The sequence below is a fragment of the Pleurodeles waltl genome, chromosome 1_1, assembly GCF_031143425.1.
Source record: "Pleurodeles waltl isolate 20211129_DDA chromosome 1_1, aPleWal1.hap1.20221129, whole genome shotgun sequence".
NCBI classification, from domain to species: domain Eukaryota; kingdom Metazoa; phylum Chordata; class Amphibia; order Caudata; family Salamandridae; genus Pleurodeles; species Pleurodeles waltl.
The window spans coordinates 450,118,908-450,136,845 of NC_090436.1; the positions used below are offsets into that span (position 1 = coordinate 450,118,908).

General features: G+C 44.3%; 1 pseudogene; it reads right to left on the reverse strand.

The window, feature by feature from the left end:
* Positions 1-17,938, reverse strand: part of LOC138297398 (clathrin coat assembly protein AP180-like) — a 273,071-nt pseudogene that overhangs the window by 112,886 nt on the left and 142,247 nt on the right.

The following is a 17,938-nucleotide window of genomic DNA, read 5'->3' on the forward strand; positions in this document are numbered from 1 at the left end:
TTACATCAAAAACAGAATCCCACTGCACATGTACTTTCTTGGAAGAGAGACAGGTCCCCTGCACAGCTGCCACACTGTGCACCACAGCCTCAAGTTACACCTAGCAAGCTTTAGTATTTTTGACCCTACATCAGCAAAAATGACAACCATGATCATGCTGGGAGGCATTGTTTTTTTTTTTTCCAACATGGAGTGAGACTCAGACCAGAATGTGCTACTGTCGCCTCACAAGGACTGACTGTGGTGGCAGCACTAACCTTTTAGTCAGCAGGGCAGGCCTTTTTACTTTTTCCCATGCTCACACTTTGAATAAACACTATACCTGGACGAGTCGTCAGTGAAATAGCAAAAGTGCAGAACTACCAAAACTAGTCGTGGATCAAAACTAAGGGAATACATAAAGTCTGCCTGCAACTTGGGTATAAACATTTGTCTGAAACTTCATGTTAGTGTCCAAGATTTACGGACCAGAAGCCTAGGCTCCCAATGAAGACCAAGTGAATCCCTAGAGCACCAGGGTTTTGGTGAAGCTCACAACTCCCCTGGACGAGGTTTAGAATGAGTAACATGGGATATCAACCACTCTACCGGTAGGGGTGGCCAGGACCCCACTTCTGGGGAAAGAAGTGGTCAACTGCTGAGATGGAAACTGGAACTGACTTTGTAAGAGGAAGACACTGCTTTGAAGGAGATGGACTAAGGAGTGTAGGTGGGACAGATGGATGCTGCCACATGGAGGAGATCGGCACTGCTGATCTGAGAGTGAGGGTTGAGGCCCTGTAAGTATCTTCAGCCCTTGCAGTGACATCAACCTCCTTAATCAGAGGGAGTCAGGGAACTCACCGGAGCAAGTTTATTTTCCAAACATCAAATGGCAACAAGCAGACAGGTGCCAAGTTAAGTCAGCCACTGTCCACATTTGAATACCACAACTGCAACCTAGCTTGCTTGGGTAAGATGTGGTGACTTGGCCTGAGGAAGAGCTGTAGCAGCAAGACTACTAGGACCCCAAGCACGGCAACCCAACTGCAGTGAGAGAGACAGTTATCCTTGCTTGGTGGGTTATCCAGGGGTACACCATTAGACAGAAACAATGGAAGGCACTAGACGGATGAGGAGGAACATGGAGGCAGGGAAGACACCGGCCGCACGGCGCTCCACAATGACTTCAACATTGAACTTAATTTAGCGTCCAGTTCTAGTGTGGCGGTATTCCTTAAGATGAATACCGACCAGAGGGAAGGTACTGGTGAACCCCGATGCCCCTCCACACCCATCGCATGTGCACACTCCTTGGGGCAAAAATGTTGGAGCTGTATTATCTGCTTCTGTGTAGGAATGAAGCTTCTGTGAGACGCAGAAGAGCCTGTCAAGCTTGTTGCGGGGCGGGGCAGTATAGCGGCAGAGACAGCACCAGCTTGTGCAAGGCATATTGTGGTCTATCACGCCGATATGGATGAGAAACCAGGAGTGTGGTGATTGTGCCCACCAGCCTGTCAAAGCGAATGATGGATCATGCTCATTCCCAGCGGCCTTCATTTTTCGGTCAGGTGCAAAAAACTGATCTACATTCAAAAGGGTTTGCACAGTCAAGACTCTCAGTGAGTGGGAAGGAGGATATAAGGGGCCTCTGTAAAATTCCACCAGCAACAGAGGCTGTGGTTTCTAATATCTTGCCTAATCCTGTCATTGCAGACAAAAAGAAGCAGGTTTCTGCCCCTTCAGGAGCATCTATCAATGGGTACACACTCTGGTCTAATTGGCAGATAACACCAGAAAACTTGCAGTGTGATCCCCTAGTTGTGTCTAAGCCTAGTTGGAGGAGGAGACTGAATTGGGATATCGCAAAAATGCAATCCAGGTAAAGTGGGGGAGTACCGAGACTTACGGCGTGGAATGCGGCCTAAAGTTCCTTAGAACAGGACTACCCTTTCCCCAAATTCTTTTTTTTAGAATCATGGAGAAAAAGGGTAAAAGTTCTACACAGCAGGAGGGGCTCACAACTTCTAAGGTTTCTTGTACAGCCAAGGAGGATACTGAGGCCCAACTATATTCCAACTCGGTTCTGAATACTATTCCTGTGAATAATAGAGTTCAGGTACTAGATCAAGAGACTAGTTTGAGTTATATTGGTGGTTCTGCTACCACAACAGCTATTACTTCTGCACCCTAGTAATCTCAGAATCTTGAGAAACTGGATGTGACACAAAATAAGGTATCAACAAGCCTCCAGAAAATGACACCATGCAGGTGAGCAGTTTTTTTATAGGTTTCAAACAAGAGATCATGCAAAACGTTGAGGTGTCCGAATGGAATCAGATAGAGACTGAAGGGACTTGTCAGGCTCTATGGGCCAAACATGATGACCTAACCTTATATATACACAATGCTTAGAAGAACAGGTGGAACAGGCAACCTAAGGGTTAACAAAAAACTCAAAACAATGCAGAACTGATATGCCAGAACTGATAACTGAGTAAAGATATGAAAGATCAGAAATTCACTCCAGAAGGTAAAACTTGAGATCCTAGATGTCTGAGAGGACGCAGAAAGGACAGACTTGAAGAGGTTCTGTATTAGGCTTTTGAGAGAAGGAATTTCAAAAGACAGACCAGATATCAACCTAGAGGGAGAAATTCAGCAAATTCATAGGGATCTCTTTAAGCAAAATCCTAATCGTAAGGTTATGGGTTAATTTTCAGTTGTATGCTGTCAAGAGCTAACTCTCGCTATTGCATTACCGCAGGGCCTCGGATCCATGATTCCTTATCATATCAGGTTAGGTCGGGGATAGGCAGAATCACAGCATAATGTCAGTGGAAATTAGGAGGCAGGGACATGTGAGTGCTTAGAGACCTGGGGGCTACAATACAGTTCAGGTTTCCAGCTATTTTGAAAGTGATATGGAGAAATGAGATGTACAATCTCCAAAGGAAAGAGGAAAGTGAGGATTTAATTCACAAAAAGTGGTCAGCCTCTAGGAGCCTTAATGATAGATAGGCCAGGATTTGATGCCAAATTTGTCGAGTGTGTCAATGTTTGGTGGGTGACTGGGTAATTTTCTTTTCTCTTCTTTTCACATTCTTTTCTTTCTCTTTGTTTTTCTTTTCTCCTTTTGCACAGGTACTTATTTACCTTTCTTAGTGGATGTTATGGGAACGGTTAGTTGGTACTAGAAATCATTCTGGGGCATGAAGGCACTAAGATGGCACCACATAGTTTTGGGAAGGTTCCTCGGGTGGGTGCACAGGGGTTGCGGGAACTGGGGTTTCTCATTGGGGCACTTATTGGTTTCTTAGGAAATGTTAGGGGTCACCCCTCTTGTAAACATGGGGAAGACAGGGATGGTTTTTGAATTTTTAAAAGTCTAGATCATCATTTTGCAGGAGACGCATTTAGAAAAGTGAAACTGTAAATCAGCCATGATGAGTTGTTTCTGGATTCAGGGGGTTATTTGTTCGGAGCAGATGGGAAGCACAAAGGGAGTTTCCATAGTTATAAGGAAGAATTCTGGTATAAGGGTGGTAAGGTCTAAAACATATAACTCGGGGAGATGTCTAATAGTACTGTGCGTTGGCTCCACTGAGTTCACCTGTGCAGGATACTATGGATAAAACTGCAAAGAACTTCTCTATCTAGGTCACCTGCAAATGCAATTGGTAGACTGTCCTTTTCCTTGCCTTGTGGGTGGGTATTTTAGTGTTATCCTTAACAATGAATGTGATAGAATGTATAGGTTAGCCCTTTCGACTATGGTCACTGTTAGGAAAAGAAGAAACGTTACTATGTTAGATTTAAGTTTATTATATATCTGGCATAACGGGTGGGGAAATCAGAGAAGCTATACTTTTTATAGTAAAAAAAAATATGGTCAGCTCTCTCGTGCATTGATTTCTTCCGCTTGGATCGGTCGCACATCCACTAAGTTCAGTCAGTAATGCATGTCCCAGCAACAATTTCCGACCATTCAGCAGTGTTGCTTGCTCTGAATCTACTAATCTCAAAATCTCCTCAAAGGTGGACCCTTAGAAGGGAACCTCTACCAAGATGAGGGAGTTGTTGAGGAACTAAGAGGGTTAACAAGTGATCTTTTAATGTATAATATGGGCACTACTAGAGCTGCCTATATCAAAAGATGCATCTTGAAAATATTGCATGTCCAGAATACCAAACATTTTAACTATCAGAGCAATCTGATGGCAAGAATCGCCCAGAAGGAGAGGGAGCTACACTCTGAGGCGAGGCAGGTACCTAACACAAACTCTCTTTTGAAGACTGTGGCGCATATTTATACTTTTTGCCGCACAACTGCGCCAACGCAGTTGTGCGTCAAAAGTTTTACCGCCGGCTAACGCCATTCCAACGCGCCATGCAGGCGCCTTATTTATTGAATGAAGTTAGCCAGCGCTGCGGACTGGTGTGCGTAAAAAAAATGACTCACACCAGGCAGCGCCAGCGTATGGGAAAATGGGGGTTGTGCGCCAAAAAATGAGGCAAGTCAGGTCTGAGGCAAAATTCAGGCCTCAACCCGATTTGCGCCATTTTTTTTTACGCCCAACCTCCATTGACATGACTCCTGTCTTAGCAAAGACAGGAGTCATGCCCCCTTGCCCAATGGCCATGCCCAGGGGACTTATGTCCCCTGGGCATGGCCATTGGGCATAGTGGCATGTAGGGGGGCCCAAATCAGGTCCCCCTATGCCACAAAAAAAAACAAAAAAAAATACTTACCCCAACTTACCTCAACTTCCCTGGGATGGGTCCCTCCATCCTTGGGTGTCCTCCTGGGGTGGGCAAGGGTGGCAGGGGGTGTCCCTGGGGGCATGGGAGGGCACCTCTGGGCTCCTTCTGAGCCCACAGGTCCCTTAACGCCTGCCCTGACCCAGGCGTTAAAAAACGGCGCCCATCAGGCTGTGCGCCGTTTTTTAAGGCCTGCCCCCTCCTGTGCGTCAAAATGACGTCAGAGTATAAATATGGGGCACAGGCCTTAAAGTCATTTTTTGGAAGGGAACGCCTACCTTGCATATAATTAACGCAAGGCTGGTTCCCCCTTCCAAAAAATGGCGCACATGGTGGATCTTTGACGCCCGCGGGGTCGGACGTCAAAGTATAAATATGGGGCAGGGTTTGCACTGATTGTGCGTCAAAAATATTGACGCACATTCGGCGCAAACAGAGTATAAATATGCCCCTAAGTTTGAACATCTCCAGAGGGAAATCAAGATTCTTGTGGAAAATAGGATACAAGCAAAATGGGAGGCCAGCAGGCTTCAAAACTGAGTATTGGGAGAACAGTGGTGCATTATTAGCCTGGAAGGAGAGAATTGGTCATGGCTAGAATGTTACAGAGTCTCTTGTCGAGCCAAGGACATGGGGGGCTCTGAACTTCGTAGAGGAGATAAAAGCAGAGATGATTTTTAATCTCAGTGGGTGGTATAGGGATGAGTGGACCCAGACCCCTCAGTTATCAAAGATTGGCCAAGGGATAAGAATCTTCTGCGCCTTATAGGAAAGCAGATCTCAGACCTCTAAGGAGGTGTCACAGAGGGAGAGCTCAGGGAGCAGGTCGGGAGACTCGGATGTAGGAAAGTGACAGGCCCACATGGGATCCAGCTGAATTTTATAAACAAGTACTATGGGGCGTATTTATACTCCGTTTGCGCCGAATTTGCGTCGTTTTTTTTGACGCAAATTAGACGCAAAACTAACTCCATATTTATACTTTGGCGTTAGACGCGTCTAGCGCCAAAGTTCATGGAGTTAGCGTCATTTTTTGGCGTGAACACCTTCCTTGCGTTAATGAGATGCAAGGTAGGCGTTCCCGTCTAAAAAAATGACTCCCAGGCATGTGCGTGGTATTTATACTCCCGGGCAAAAATGACGCCCGGGAGTGGGCGGGGCAAAAAACCCTGCATTTGCACCTGAATTTAATGTCTGGGTCAGGGCAGGCGTTAAGGGACCTGTGGGCTCAGAATGAGCCCAGAGGTGCCCTCCCCTGCCCCCAGGGACACCCCCTGCCACCCTTGCCCACCCCAGGAGGACACCCAATGATGGAGGGACCCACCCCAGGGACATTAAGGTAAGTTCCGGTAAGTATTTTTTTAAAAAAAAAATTGTGGCATAGGGGGGCCTGATTTGTGCCCCCCTACATGCCACTATGCCCAATGACCATGCCCAGGGGACAGAGGTCCCCTGGGCATGGCCATTGGGCAAGGGGGCATGACTCCTGTCTTTGCTAAGACAGGAGTCATGTTAATGGGGGATGGGCGTCGTAAAAAAATGGCGCAAATCGGGTTAAGGCGATTTTTTTGACTCAACCTGACTTGCCCCATTTTGAGACGCCCATACGCCATTTTCCCCTACGCCGGCGCTGCCTGGTGTACGTGGTTTTTTTTCACGCACACCAGGCAGCGCTGGTCGGCTAACGCCGGCTAACGCCATTCTATAAATACGGCTCCCGCATGGCGCTTCAGAATGGCGTTAGATGGCGCTAATTTTTTTGACGCTAAACTGCGTTAGCGCAGTTTAGCGTCAAAAAGTATAAATACGGGCCTATGGGCCAGATGTAGCAACCCTTTTGCGAGTCGCAAACGGCGAAAATCGCCGTTTGCGACTCGCAAACGTGGGTTTGCAATGCACAAATGCATATTGCGAGTCGTTACCGACTCGCAATATGCATGTGCGACTCGCAAATAGGAAGGGGTGTTCCCTTCCTATTTGCGACTCGCAATGGTATGCAATACTATTTGCGACCGCATATGCGGTCGCAAATGGCATCGCAGTTACCATCCACTTCAAGTGGATGGTAACACAATCGCAAATTGGAAGAGGCCCCCATGGGACCCCTTCCAGTTTGTGATTGCACCCAAAAATAGTTTTTCAGGGCAGGGAGTGGTCCAAGGGACCACTCCCTGCTCTGAAAAAACCGAAACAAAAGGTTTCGGATTTTTTTTAAATGCAGCTCGTTTTCCCTTAGGGAAAACGGGCTACATTTAAAAAAAAAAAAAAAACTACTTTATTGAGCAGCAGGTCGCTAACATGGAGGCTTGCTGACGTCAGCAGGCCTCCATGTTAGCGAGTGCCCATAGTCGCTATGGGGCTGCAATTTGCGACCCACCTCATTAATATTAATGAGGTGGGTCTTTGCGACCCCATAGCGACTTGCAGAAGGTGTCTGAGACACCTTTCTGCATCCCAAATTGTGACTTGCAATTTGCGAGTCGCAGAGACTCGCAAATTGCAAATCGCAATTTGGTTTTTTCGTACATCTGGCCCTATATCTCTTATCCCCTTTCTGGAGATCCTTCTTTAATGAGAGTCAGATGGCAGCTGAATTTCACCTTCCTGATACAAAGCGACAGTGGTCATGATTCTTAAGCCAGGAAAAGTTGCTAGGCTGACAATTTCTTATAAGCCTCTGTCTTTGTTGAACTGCGGTTACAAAATCTTAGCAGGAATTCTGGATAAGAAGCTAACTATTACTCTCCAAACTATAATTTATCTGGATCAAAAGGGATTTGTATCTAGCAGGCAGCTACATGAACTAACCCAATCACAACAGTTGATGCTGCTAAAGCATTTGCCAGGGTCAACTCGGTCTGCTTGGGGGAGGTATTGCAGCATAATGGCTTTAGCAGCAATGTTATCAAGTCTATACAAACTCGCTATAAGGAGCCGGTAACTAACATTTTGGTCAATGGTGAACTCACAGTACCTTTCCAGATATACAGGGGCACCAGGCAAGGGTGCCCTCCTTTTGCATAGTCTTTTTAACCTATATATTGAATCTTTTGCACAGATAATCTGCCTAGATAAGACTCTGCTCCCTTTTGAAGCTGCAGGGCTTTTTTTAAATTTTTATTTTTACCAAAAAAGCACAATATGCTGGCGATATAGTCCTGTATACATCAAATCCAGAGTTGTCTGTCTCTAGGTTTGAGGAGCATGTTGAATATTTAGGGAATATGCAAGGGTTTTAAATCAAAGGGACAACAGAGATTATTAAAGGGGCTAATGAGAAGCTGGAGTTTCTGGTTAGAAACAAATTAGATATCTAGAGGTCATGGTAACTCAGAATCTAGAGCAAACAACAGGTGTAAATCTATCTAAGGTACGTTGTGATATAGATGCCCTCCTTAGAAAGTGGGAAAACTTACCACTTGGTATTCACAGGAGGGTAAGTATCATCAAGGTTTTGGTTCTCTCCTAGGTGACCTTTCTGTTTAATACTGTACCACTCTTCTTTTCCAAAACCTTCATACAGAAACTCTAAGGGAGGGTTAGCAGTTTTATATGGGCATCTAAATGAGCTAGGATCTCCTGGAAATAACTACAGAGGACGTTGAAGCAAGAAGGGCTGTCCCTTCCAGATTTCCAAGCTTATTGTTATGCTTTTCAGTTCAAGAATTTCCAGCTGCTAGTCAGAGAACCAGATGATTTTTACGTGAGCCAACTGTACAGATCCATGTTACAGCATACAGGACCAGATAAGTTTTTTTTTGTTGTTTTTTTTAAAAGTTTGGAGAACCCAAAGTTTTTCAAACAAGTCAGACTGGAGGTACACTTAGCTGCTCTGAAGGTATAGGTATATTGGAGGAACATTTCTGAGATACGTTAGTACACAGACCCTGCACTGATCTGGGACTCCCATGGGACTCCAGATTAGCTTAAAAATAAGCTTGGCTACCCCCTTGAGTGTGTTAACTGTTTTACTTGGAGAGAATGGTGATATTCCCATTACATGGCAACAGTTCTCTGACCTTCAGAAGACGGAAGTTTTTAAATTGAAATACTCCTTCTATGTTCTTGGTGTTCATCTTAAAAGCTGTCAGAGGCGAGCTGCTCAGCTGAGGAGGAATTCTTTGAGCAAGCAAGAGCTATGCAGCACCTCAAAAAAGAGGTCTCTAAGTGGTATTGGATAATTATTTGCTGACTGAGTTCTGAGTCTCTAACCCCACACCACTTCCTTGAGTAAGTCTTCAACTGCTCGTCCCAGCTATCCAGAGAGGCAAGTGGTAAAGGCGTGTACTTGCAGACCAACTTTCGGTCCAACAGTAGGACTAAGTACCAGGACACCAGTAGTAAACTTCTCTGAATTATCTTATTTTGGTCCAGTAACCCTGACTGCCCCAGGATTCCTGAAAAAGCTCTCATACACTAAGACTATTATTTTAGCCATTTGCTCAGAAAATTAGAAAATCCAATGCCTATTAACACAGATTTACTAAAAGGCTATGTAACAAAATACTCTGGTATTATTGCTGATGAACACATGTAGCGATCTTCAGGATATAGGAAAAGCTGCATCAATGATCGAATTTGACATTTTTTATGCCACGGCTCCATATAAATGATTGCTGGGCTTTGCCAGCTTCAACAAATGTACCATATTAAGAAATGGGGAATGTATCTTAAACTCCATGACCACTGATCCATTATGCCAAATGGATTATACAAATGGGAGGACTTTAACCCATGCTGCCACTTAATCTGAACTATTCCATAGCAACAGTTGCTGTAAGTTTATTAAAGTACATAAAATTGGTGGTTTACTTCTGAGATCTCCATATCATACATATTTAATACTTACTTTTTTACTGTACTGCTGGAAATACCAAGACCTGAAAAATATAAAAGATGAAGTGAATAATGCTTAAGTCACAGTGAAAACAATATACAGAGATGTCTAAACATGGATGTTCCTCACACATTAGATTCAGTGCATATGTATAACACTGTATCTTCACTAAGTCTTCATTTCCTAGTAACATTATTGGCAGATTGATATTGTGACCTAACTCTGATTTCCAGTAACCACAGAGATTTTTTCCTTTTATTGATTTCTAGTTTGGCCTCATTTAGGCCCTTGTGTAGCCAAAACTGAAGTTGCGGGCCATTGTACCTCTTGCCCAGCATTAAGCTGAAAAACTTAAAATCGGCAAAAACTAGTTGACCCTATCAGGAATATGTCACAGGCAGTATGACTTATGTTTTAGTCTATGAATGCTTTTGTATCAACATCTATGAGCAGGTCTACAACATTCCAGGTTTTTCATCTAGTAGTTCACTGAGAAGGCAAGACTATTTCCTCATGAATGGTGGGGTACAATGTGGTAGCCTGAGTGAGGTAATCTTTGGCAGAACAGCCACGTAATCCAAGCATTGCATCTTCATGCTGGGCAAAGATATGCAGCTACCTGAACAGCTTTGTAGAGCAATTACAAGGGAGGCCCTTTGTCACCAAAGTTAAACTTGAACAATCTTCCTCTGCAGATACAGTCACTAAGGCTCTCATGTACAAAGACCCCATTTAAGGAATCAAATTGTGGCAAATAACGATTCACAATTTGTGATTCCTTCAATGGAATGTACAAAAAGGCTTTGCTAGAAGTGGTTGCAATCCACGCACTGACTTCTAACGAATCCATTCATATTTTGAGAATCAACCTATATATTATTGGGTTCGTTCTCAAAATACTGATTCATAGTGGGTCACAATGTGACATACGATTGGCTAAAATGACTAGTATGGGGGCCTGCTGGGGTCAGCACATAACATAAAAAAAAAAAAAAAAAATGATATATATATATATATATATATATATAAAAATAAAAACACTAGATGGCGGAAACATGCATAGCATGTGTATCTGCAGCTACACCTGCCATCGAACACACACACATATATATATATATATATATATATATATATATATATATATGGAAAATGTCACTTACCCAGTGTACATCTGTTCGTGGCATGTTCCGCTGCAGATTCACATGCTATGCACAGGTCCTGCCAACTAGTGTTGGGCTCGGAGTGTTACAAGTTGTTTTTCTTCGAAGAAGTCTTTTTGAGTCACAGGACCAAGGGACTCCTCCTTTTCGGCTCCATTGCGCATGGGCATCGACTCCATCTTAGATTGTTTTCCCCGCAAAGGGTAAGGTAGGAGTGATAGTGTAAAGAAAGAGATGTCCCTGCAATGGAATAAAGATGTATATACATATGTACACATTTTAAATGTAACTTGAACAGCTACAGGCTTCCAGGGAGGAGGAAGGGCGCATGTGAATCTGCAGCGGAACATGCCATGAACAGGTGTACCCTGGGTAAGTGACATTTTCCATTCGATGGCATGTGTAGCTGCAGATACACATGCTATGCATAGACTACAAAGCAGTTCTCCTTCCCTAAGCGGTGGTCAGCCTGTAGGAGTTGAAGTTGTTTGAAATAGTGTTCTTAGTACAGCCTGTCCTACTGTGGCCTGTTGTGTTGCTAACACATCTACACAGTAATGCTTGGTAAATGTATGAGGTTTTGACAAAGTGGCTGCTTTGCAGATTTCTGTCATTGGTATATTTCCTAGAAATGCCATTGTTGCTTCTTTTTTCTAGTTTTGGTGTAATTAACAGCTGTCTTTTAGCCTTTAGGTAGCAGATTTGGATACATTTCACTATCCATCTGGCTATGCCTGTTTTGATATAGGATTACCAGTATGGGTTTATTGGAATGCGACGAACAACTGTTTAGTTTTCCTAAATGATTTTGTTCTGTCAATGTAATACATTAAAGCTCTCTTAATTTCGAATGTATGTAGTGCTCTTTCTGCCACTGAGTCTGGCTGTGGGAAGAAGACTGGAAGTTCCACTGTTTGATTTAAATGAAACTGAGATTAATTTTGGTAGAAATGTAGGGTTGGTGCGAAATACAACCTTATGTTTGTGTACTTGTATAAAGGGTTGTTCAATAGTGAATGCTTGTATTTCACTAACTCTCCGTAATGAAGTGATTGCCACTAGAAATGCTACTTTCCAAGTTAGGAATTGAATCTGACATGAGTGCATGGGTTCAAAGGGTGGACCATTGAGTCGTGTGAGTACAATGTTAAGATTCCATGAGGGTACTGGTGGTGTTCTTGGAGGTATGATTCGTTTTAGACCCTCCATGAAAGCTTTGATGACTGGCACTCTAAATAGAGATTTGGTTTGTTTATTTTGCAAATAAGCAGAAATTGCTGTGAGATGTATCTTGATGGATGAAAAAGCAAAATTTGCTTTTTGTAGGTTGAGTAAGTAACTTACAATGTCTTGTATGGTTGCATCTAAGGGTGTTATGTGTTTTGCTTGACAGTAGAAAACAAATCTTTTCCATTTGTTAGCATAAAACTACTTGGTGGCAGGTTTTCTTGCCTGTTTAATCACTTCCATACATTCTGGTGGAAGATTTAGATATCCAAACTCTAAGATTTCAGGAGCCAGATTGAGCATTGCTGGATTGGGGTGTCTGATATGTTGTTTGTTTTGTGTCAACAGGTCTGGTCTGTTTGGGAGTTTGATGTGTGCTACTACAAACAGGTCTAGCAATGTGGTGTACCATGGTTGACGTGCCCACGTTGGTGCTATATGTATGAGTTTTAGTTTGTTTTGATGCAGTTTGCTGACCAAAAATGGAATGAGGCGGAGAGGAGGAAAAGCGTAAGCAAATATCCCTGACCAATTGATCCATAGAGCATTGCCCTACGATAGGGGATGTGGGTGTCTGGATGCGAAGTTTTGGCATTTTGCATTTTCGCTTGTGGCGAACAGATCTATGTTTGATGTTTCCCACTGTTGAAAGTATCATTGAAGTACTTGAGGTTGAATCTCCCACTCATGTGTTTGTTGATGATTTCTGCTGAGAACATCTGCGAGTTGGTTGTGTATCCCTGGAATGTATTGTGCTACGAGGTGAATTTGGTTGTGTATTGCCCATTTCCACATTTTTTGAGCTAGGAGGGAGAGTTGGGACGAATGTGTCCCTCCTTGCTTGTTAAGGTAATACATAGTGGTCATGTTGTCTGTTTTTATCAGGACATTCTTCTGAGTGAGAAGAGGCTGAAAAGCTTTGAGTGCTAGGAAGACAGCTAACAGCTCTAAGTGATTTATGTGTAGCTGTTTGTGTTGGGCATCCCATTGTCCTTGGATGTTGTGATTGTTGAGGTGAGCTCCCCAGCCAATCATTGATGCATTTGTTGTAATTATGGTCTGAGGCATAGGGTCTTGAAATGGACGTGCTTTGTTTAGATTTGTGGAATTCCACCACTGAAGGGACATGTATGTTTGGCGGTCTATCAACACTAGATCTTGAAGTTGACCGTGTGCCAGTGACCATTGTTGTGCAAGGCACTGTTGTAAGGGCCGCATGTTTAGTCTTGCATGTGGAACTATTAGAATACATGATGCCATCATTCTTAACATTTTCATGACAAAACTGACAGTGTACTGTTGACCTGTCTGTATCTGTGCGATTGTATTTTGGAATGCTTGTATTCTTTGCGTATTTGGACTTGCTAGCGCTTTTTGAGTATTTAGTGTTGCACCTAAATACTGTTGTATTTGCAACTTTTGGTAATTTATTGAGAACTCTAGTGTGTGCAGGGTTTGTCATATGTAATGCGCATGGGTTTTGACACTGCTTATGACTGTTCGATTTTATTAGCCAATCGTCTAGATATGGAAAGACATGCATATGTTGTCTTCTTAGATAGGCGGAAACTACTGCTACGCACTTTGTGAATACCCTTTGAGCTGTTGTTATTCCGAAGGGTAACACTTTGAACTGATAGTGCTTTCCTTGAATGACAAACCTGAGATATTTTCTGTGCACTGGATGGATGGGTGTATGAAAATACGCAACCTTGAGGTCTAATGTTGCCATGAAATCATGTTTTTGAAGTAGTGGAATAACATCCTGGAGGGTTACCATGTGTAAGTGTTCTGGCAGGTTGTAAAGGTTGAGGGTCCTGAGATCTAATATTGGTCTTAGGGTGTCATCCTTTTTGGGAATCAGGAAGTATAGTGAGTAAACTCCCGGCCCTATTTGATTTTGTGGCACAGGTTCTATTGCTTGTTTGAGTAATATAGATTTAACTTCTTCCTGTAACAGGCTGATGTGTTCTGTGGATAATTTGTGTGGTTTTGGTGAAATGATTGGGGGAGTTTGTATAAATTCTAGGCAACAACCATTGCGGATAATTATAGTACCCAATTGTCTGTGGTAATGGTTTGCCAATTGGTGTGGAACTTTTGTAGTCTTCCTCCCACAGGGGAGGTGTGGAGTGGAAGGGGATGAACAAGTCACTGTTTAGTGTGCTGTGAGGTTTGTTTAGATGTTTGATATTTCCCTCTACTTCTGGGATACTGTTGTCGATATGTGCCCTTAAAACCACCTCATTTGTATTGAGGTTGATAGGTTGGTTTTGCTTGCGATGTGGATGGTTCTGCTGCTTGAGATCTAAATCCACTCTAAATTGAGGTTTCCGAAAGGATCCCCTGTATGGTGTGGTGTATAGTGCCGGGATAGCTTTTGCGGTGTCTGAATCCTTACACAATTTTTTAATTGCAGTGTCCACTTCTGGGCCAAAAAGTTTTTTTTTAATTAAAAGGCATATTCAACACCGCTTGTTGGATTTGGGGTTTGAAACCCGAGGACCTGAGCCATGCACGCTGTGTCTGCTGCATCTAGGGCAGACCTAATCTGATTATTGGTGATGGCTTGCCCTGCCTCCACTATTTGCTGTGCCCTTTTTTGATGTTCCTTGGGGAGATGCTGAATTATGTCTTGCATCTCATCCCAATGGGCCCTGTTGTATCTAGCCAACAACGCCTGTGAGTTGGCTATCCTCCATTGATTGGCTGCCTGGGATTCCACTCTCTTCCCAGCAGCATCAAATGTCCTACTCCCTTTGTCTGGTGGGGGTGCATCACCTGATGACTGTGAGTTTGCCCTTTTCCTGGCAGCGCTTACTACTACTGAGTCGGGAGGGAGTTGTTGAGTTATGTAGATAGGATCAGAGGGAGGTGGCTTGTATTTCTTCTCTATCCTGGGAGTAATCATCCTTGCTCTAACTGGCTCGCTAAATATCTGATCAGCGTGTTTTAGCATGCCGGGGAGCATAGGAAGCGACTGGTATGTTGAGTGTGTGGAGGAGAGTGTATTAAACAAAAAATCGTCCTCCAGCGGTTCAGTGTGCATAGTGACACTGTGGTATGCTGCAGCCCTAGCTAAAACTTGATTGTATCCTGTACTATTCTCAGGTGGTGAAAGCTTAGAGGGATAGCAGTCGGGAATAGGATCTGGATCATAAAGATCCCATGGGTCTACATTAACTTGTTGCGAGTCAAATGAATGTGATGGTGACTGCATTGGTGTAGGACTGATAGGGGGAAAGATATGCAGTTGTGGAGAGTGAGGTGGAGAGTGAGGAGGAGAAAGAGAAGGAGAAAATTGAGGAGGTGGTGGTCTCTCCTTTGTCTGTGGCACTTTAGTTGGAGGCTGTGAAGTGTCCAATTCCTCCTGAAAGGCTAATTTCCTCTTAGGTTTGAGAGTAGGTGCTGTCAGGATTCTGCCATTTCTTTGTGGATATGAATCCTTGCTTGCCTTTCGTCTATTACTTCAAGTATTGGTTGTACTTGAGGGTCTTCTTCAGAGGTTTTGTGGCTTTCTTTGAGTGTCTTAGAAAGTCCATGCTCCTCTGTGTCACCTGCTCTTTTCCACTCCGAAGCAGGCTTTTTCCGTATGTTTGCTCGAGTCGGATACGGAGCTTTTCATTGACTCCAATGGTTTCGGAGGAGTGGCCTTTTTCGGTGCCGAACTGGCAGTTTGGGCACCGGGTGTCTTCTTTCGGGTCGAGTCATGGCCTTCCGGCAGTGGCGTACCCAATGCCTTATATTTCGGTCTTTGTGATGGTACAGGGGCAGGCATACTCACGTGCTGTCCTGCCGTGACCGATCTGTCGTCCTCGGATTCCTGGTCAGAGTCGGAACCTCGAACGGAGACTGCCATCTGCATGAGCTCTTCCTCTTCGACGTCGAGATGTTCGGAGCTTTTGGACGCCACCTCGAGCCTTCGTGCTCTTCTGTCTCAGAGTGTCTTTTTAGATCGGAAGAATCAGCAGGCCTTGCAGTTGTCTTCCCGATGATCTGGGGAAAGGCAAAGATTACAGACAAGGTGTTGGTCTGTGTTGGAAAATGGGTTGTTGGTAAGGGCAGGTAGGTACCTACACCTAGCAACAAGCCACTAACCTCCACCTAGGTACAGTTAGGTCTCAGTAAATTAATCCCAGCTCAACCCTTGGTAGCTTGGCAACGAGCGTCAAGGCTTAACTTAGGAGACAGTGTGTAAAGCATTCAAATATCACAAAACAGTAATTAAATAAAACACAGGAAACAGTTTAAAAATCCAAAACCAATTTTAAAAAATAGTTTATATTTTTGTATCTTTAAAATGACACAAAAACGAATAAAATCGGATAAAGGGAACCGGAGATATGAATTTTTAAAGAATTATTATTTTTCTAGCGCTTAGAAACAAAAAGCGCCAATCGGGTCATCTGGTTGCACCAGGACCGGGGCAAAGTCAAAGTTTCAGGCCGACCGCGATGGAGCCCTGCTCGGCTACAAGTCGCGGGAGGCCTCGGTTAAAAAGTTACCTTCTGACTTAGTCTTTATTTTGAAGTTTTTCTTCACCGGGACGAACCTGCCAGTTCAATCCGACCTCCTGGAACCCTTGTCCGGATACGCGATGTGGGTTTCCTCGGTGGAGACTTTTACCTTCGGACTTAGTCGTTTTTTCGAGATGAAAATCCTTCGACCGGGGTAAACCTGGATCTTGATCCGACGTCCGTGGAGCCCTTCTCGGATACGATGGCTGGGAGGTCCCGGTCAACTTTTTACCTTCGGACTTAGTCTCTTTTTCTGAGATTTTTCTTTACCGGGACGAACCACCAAATCAGGCCGGGTCGCGGTTGAGGCAAGCCGGCTAGAATTTCCGCCGCGGGTCGGTCCCTCTCTGGAGCTTTTTTTCAAAAATTCTCAAATCTTCTCCAAACTTCTGGGGCTTCACCCAGATGTTCTTTTAAGGTTCTTTTGGGGTCCACAGCTCACCCCAAGGGTCCAGAAGTTCTGTGATGGTCCTTGGGGGGTGCGGACTTCAACTCCCAGAATGCACCTGGCGCAAACTCCTTTTTGGCCACTGGACAGTGGTCAGCTGGTCGCTTTCTTCAGGAGTTGGTGCAGGGGACTCTGGTTAGCAATTTTTCACCTGTAGCAAACAGGGAGTCCCTTCTTGAACCAGTTGAAGCCAGGCAAAGTCCTTCTTGTGGTGAAGCCCAAGTGTGCAGCTGGTGCAGTCCTTCTGAGTGCAGGTTCCAGGTGCAGGCCAGGGGTCCAGCAGGGCAGTCCTTCTTCTCCTTTAGTTCCTTCTTCTTGAAATTTGGTGGGGATCTGAGGTGTGGGGGCAGGTCTGCCAGTTTTATCCTTGCTCCTGGGTGAAAAGCAGGGGGGTCCTGGTCCTCCAATCAGGTACAGGGTCGTCCCCCTGTGATGACCACTTCCTGGGAAGTGTGGCAAAAATCCATCCCAAAAGGCAACAGTCTCTAAAAATCCAACATGGCTGAATCTGATTTTTGGAGGTTACATCTGGCTGAGCCCACCCACTGGTGTGGCTAAAAATCATAAACACACCCCTCTCCTGCCCTCTCCTAATCTAATCAAGGGGGCACCTAGTTGTCTGGGGTTGCAGGATGTGGGGGTGTTGCTGGGTGCTCCAGATGTCCTTCTCTGCCTTTGAAAACCAGTTTGGCAGCCCTCCCCCTTCCTGCCTCACCATCTGCTGAGGGGAGATTCTCTCCCCCAAGCACATTCCTTTGTGTGAAGCCAGGCCACTTCACACCTCATCAAGGCAGCTTGGCAAAAGCTGCTGCAGGCTGGCCAATCAGAGCACAGCAGCAAAAACAATGCAGAGCTGAAATTGGCAACTTTTTAGGTAAAGTCTAAACTTTTTACCTGTACAAGTTATATTAAATCCCACAACTGGAAGTTGTGGGATTTATTACAACAATTAATTTGATACCAAATTCTTGGTATGCAACATTTAAGGAGACTTTAAAATTTAAAATAA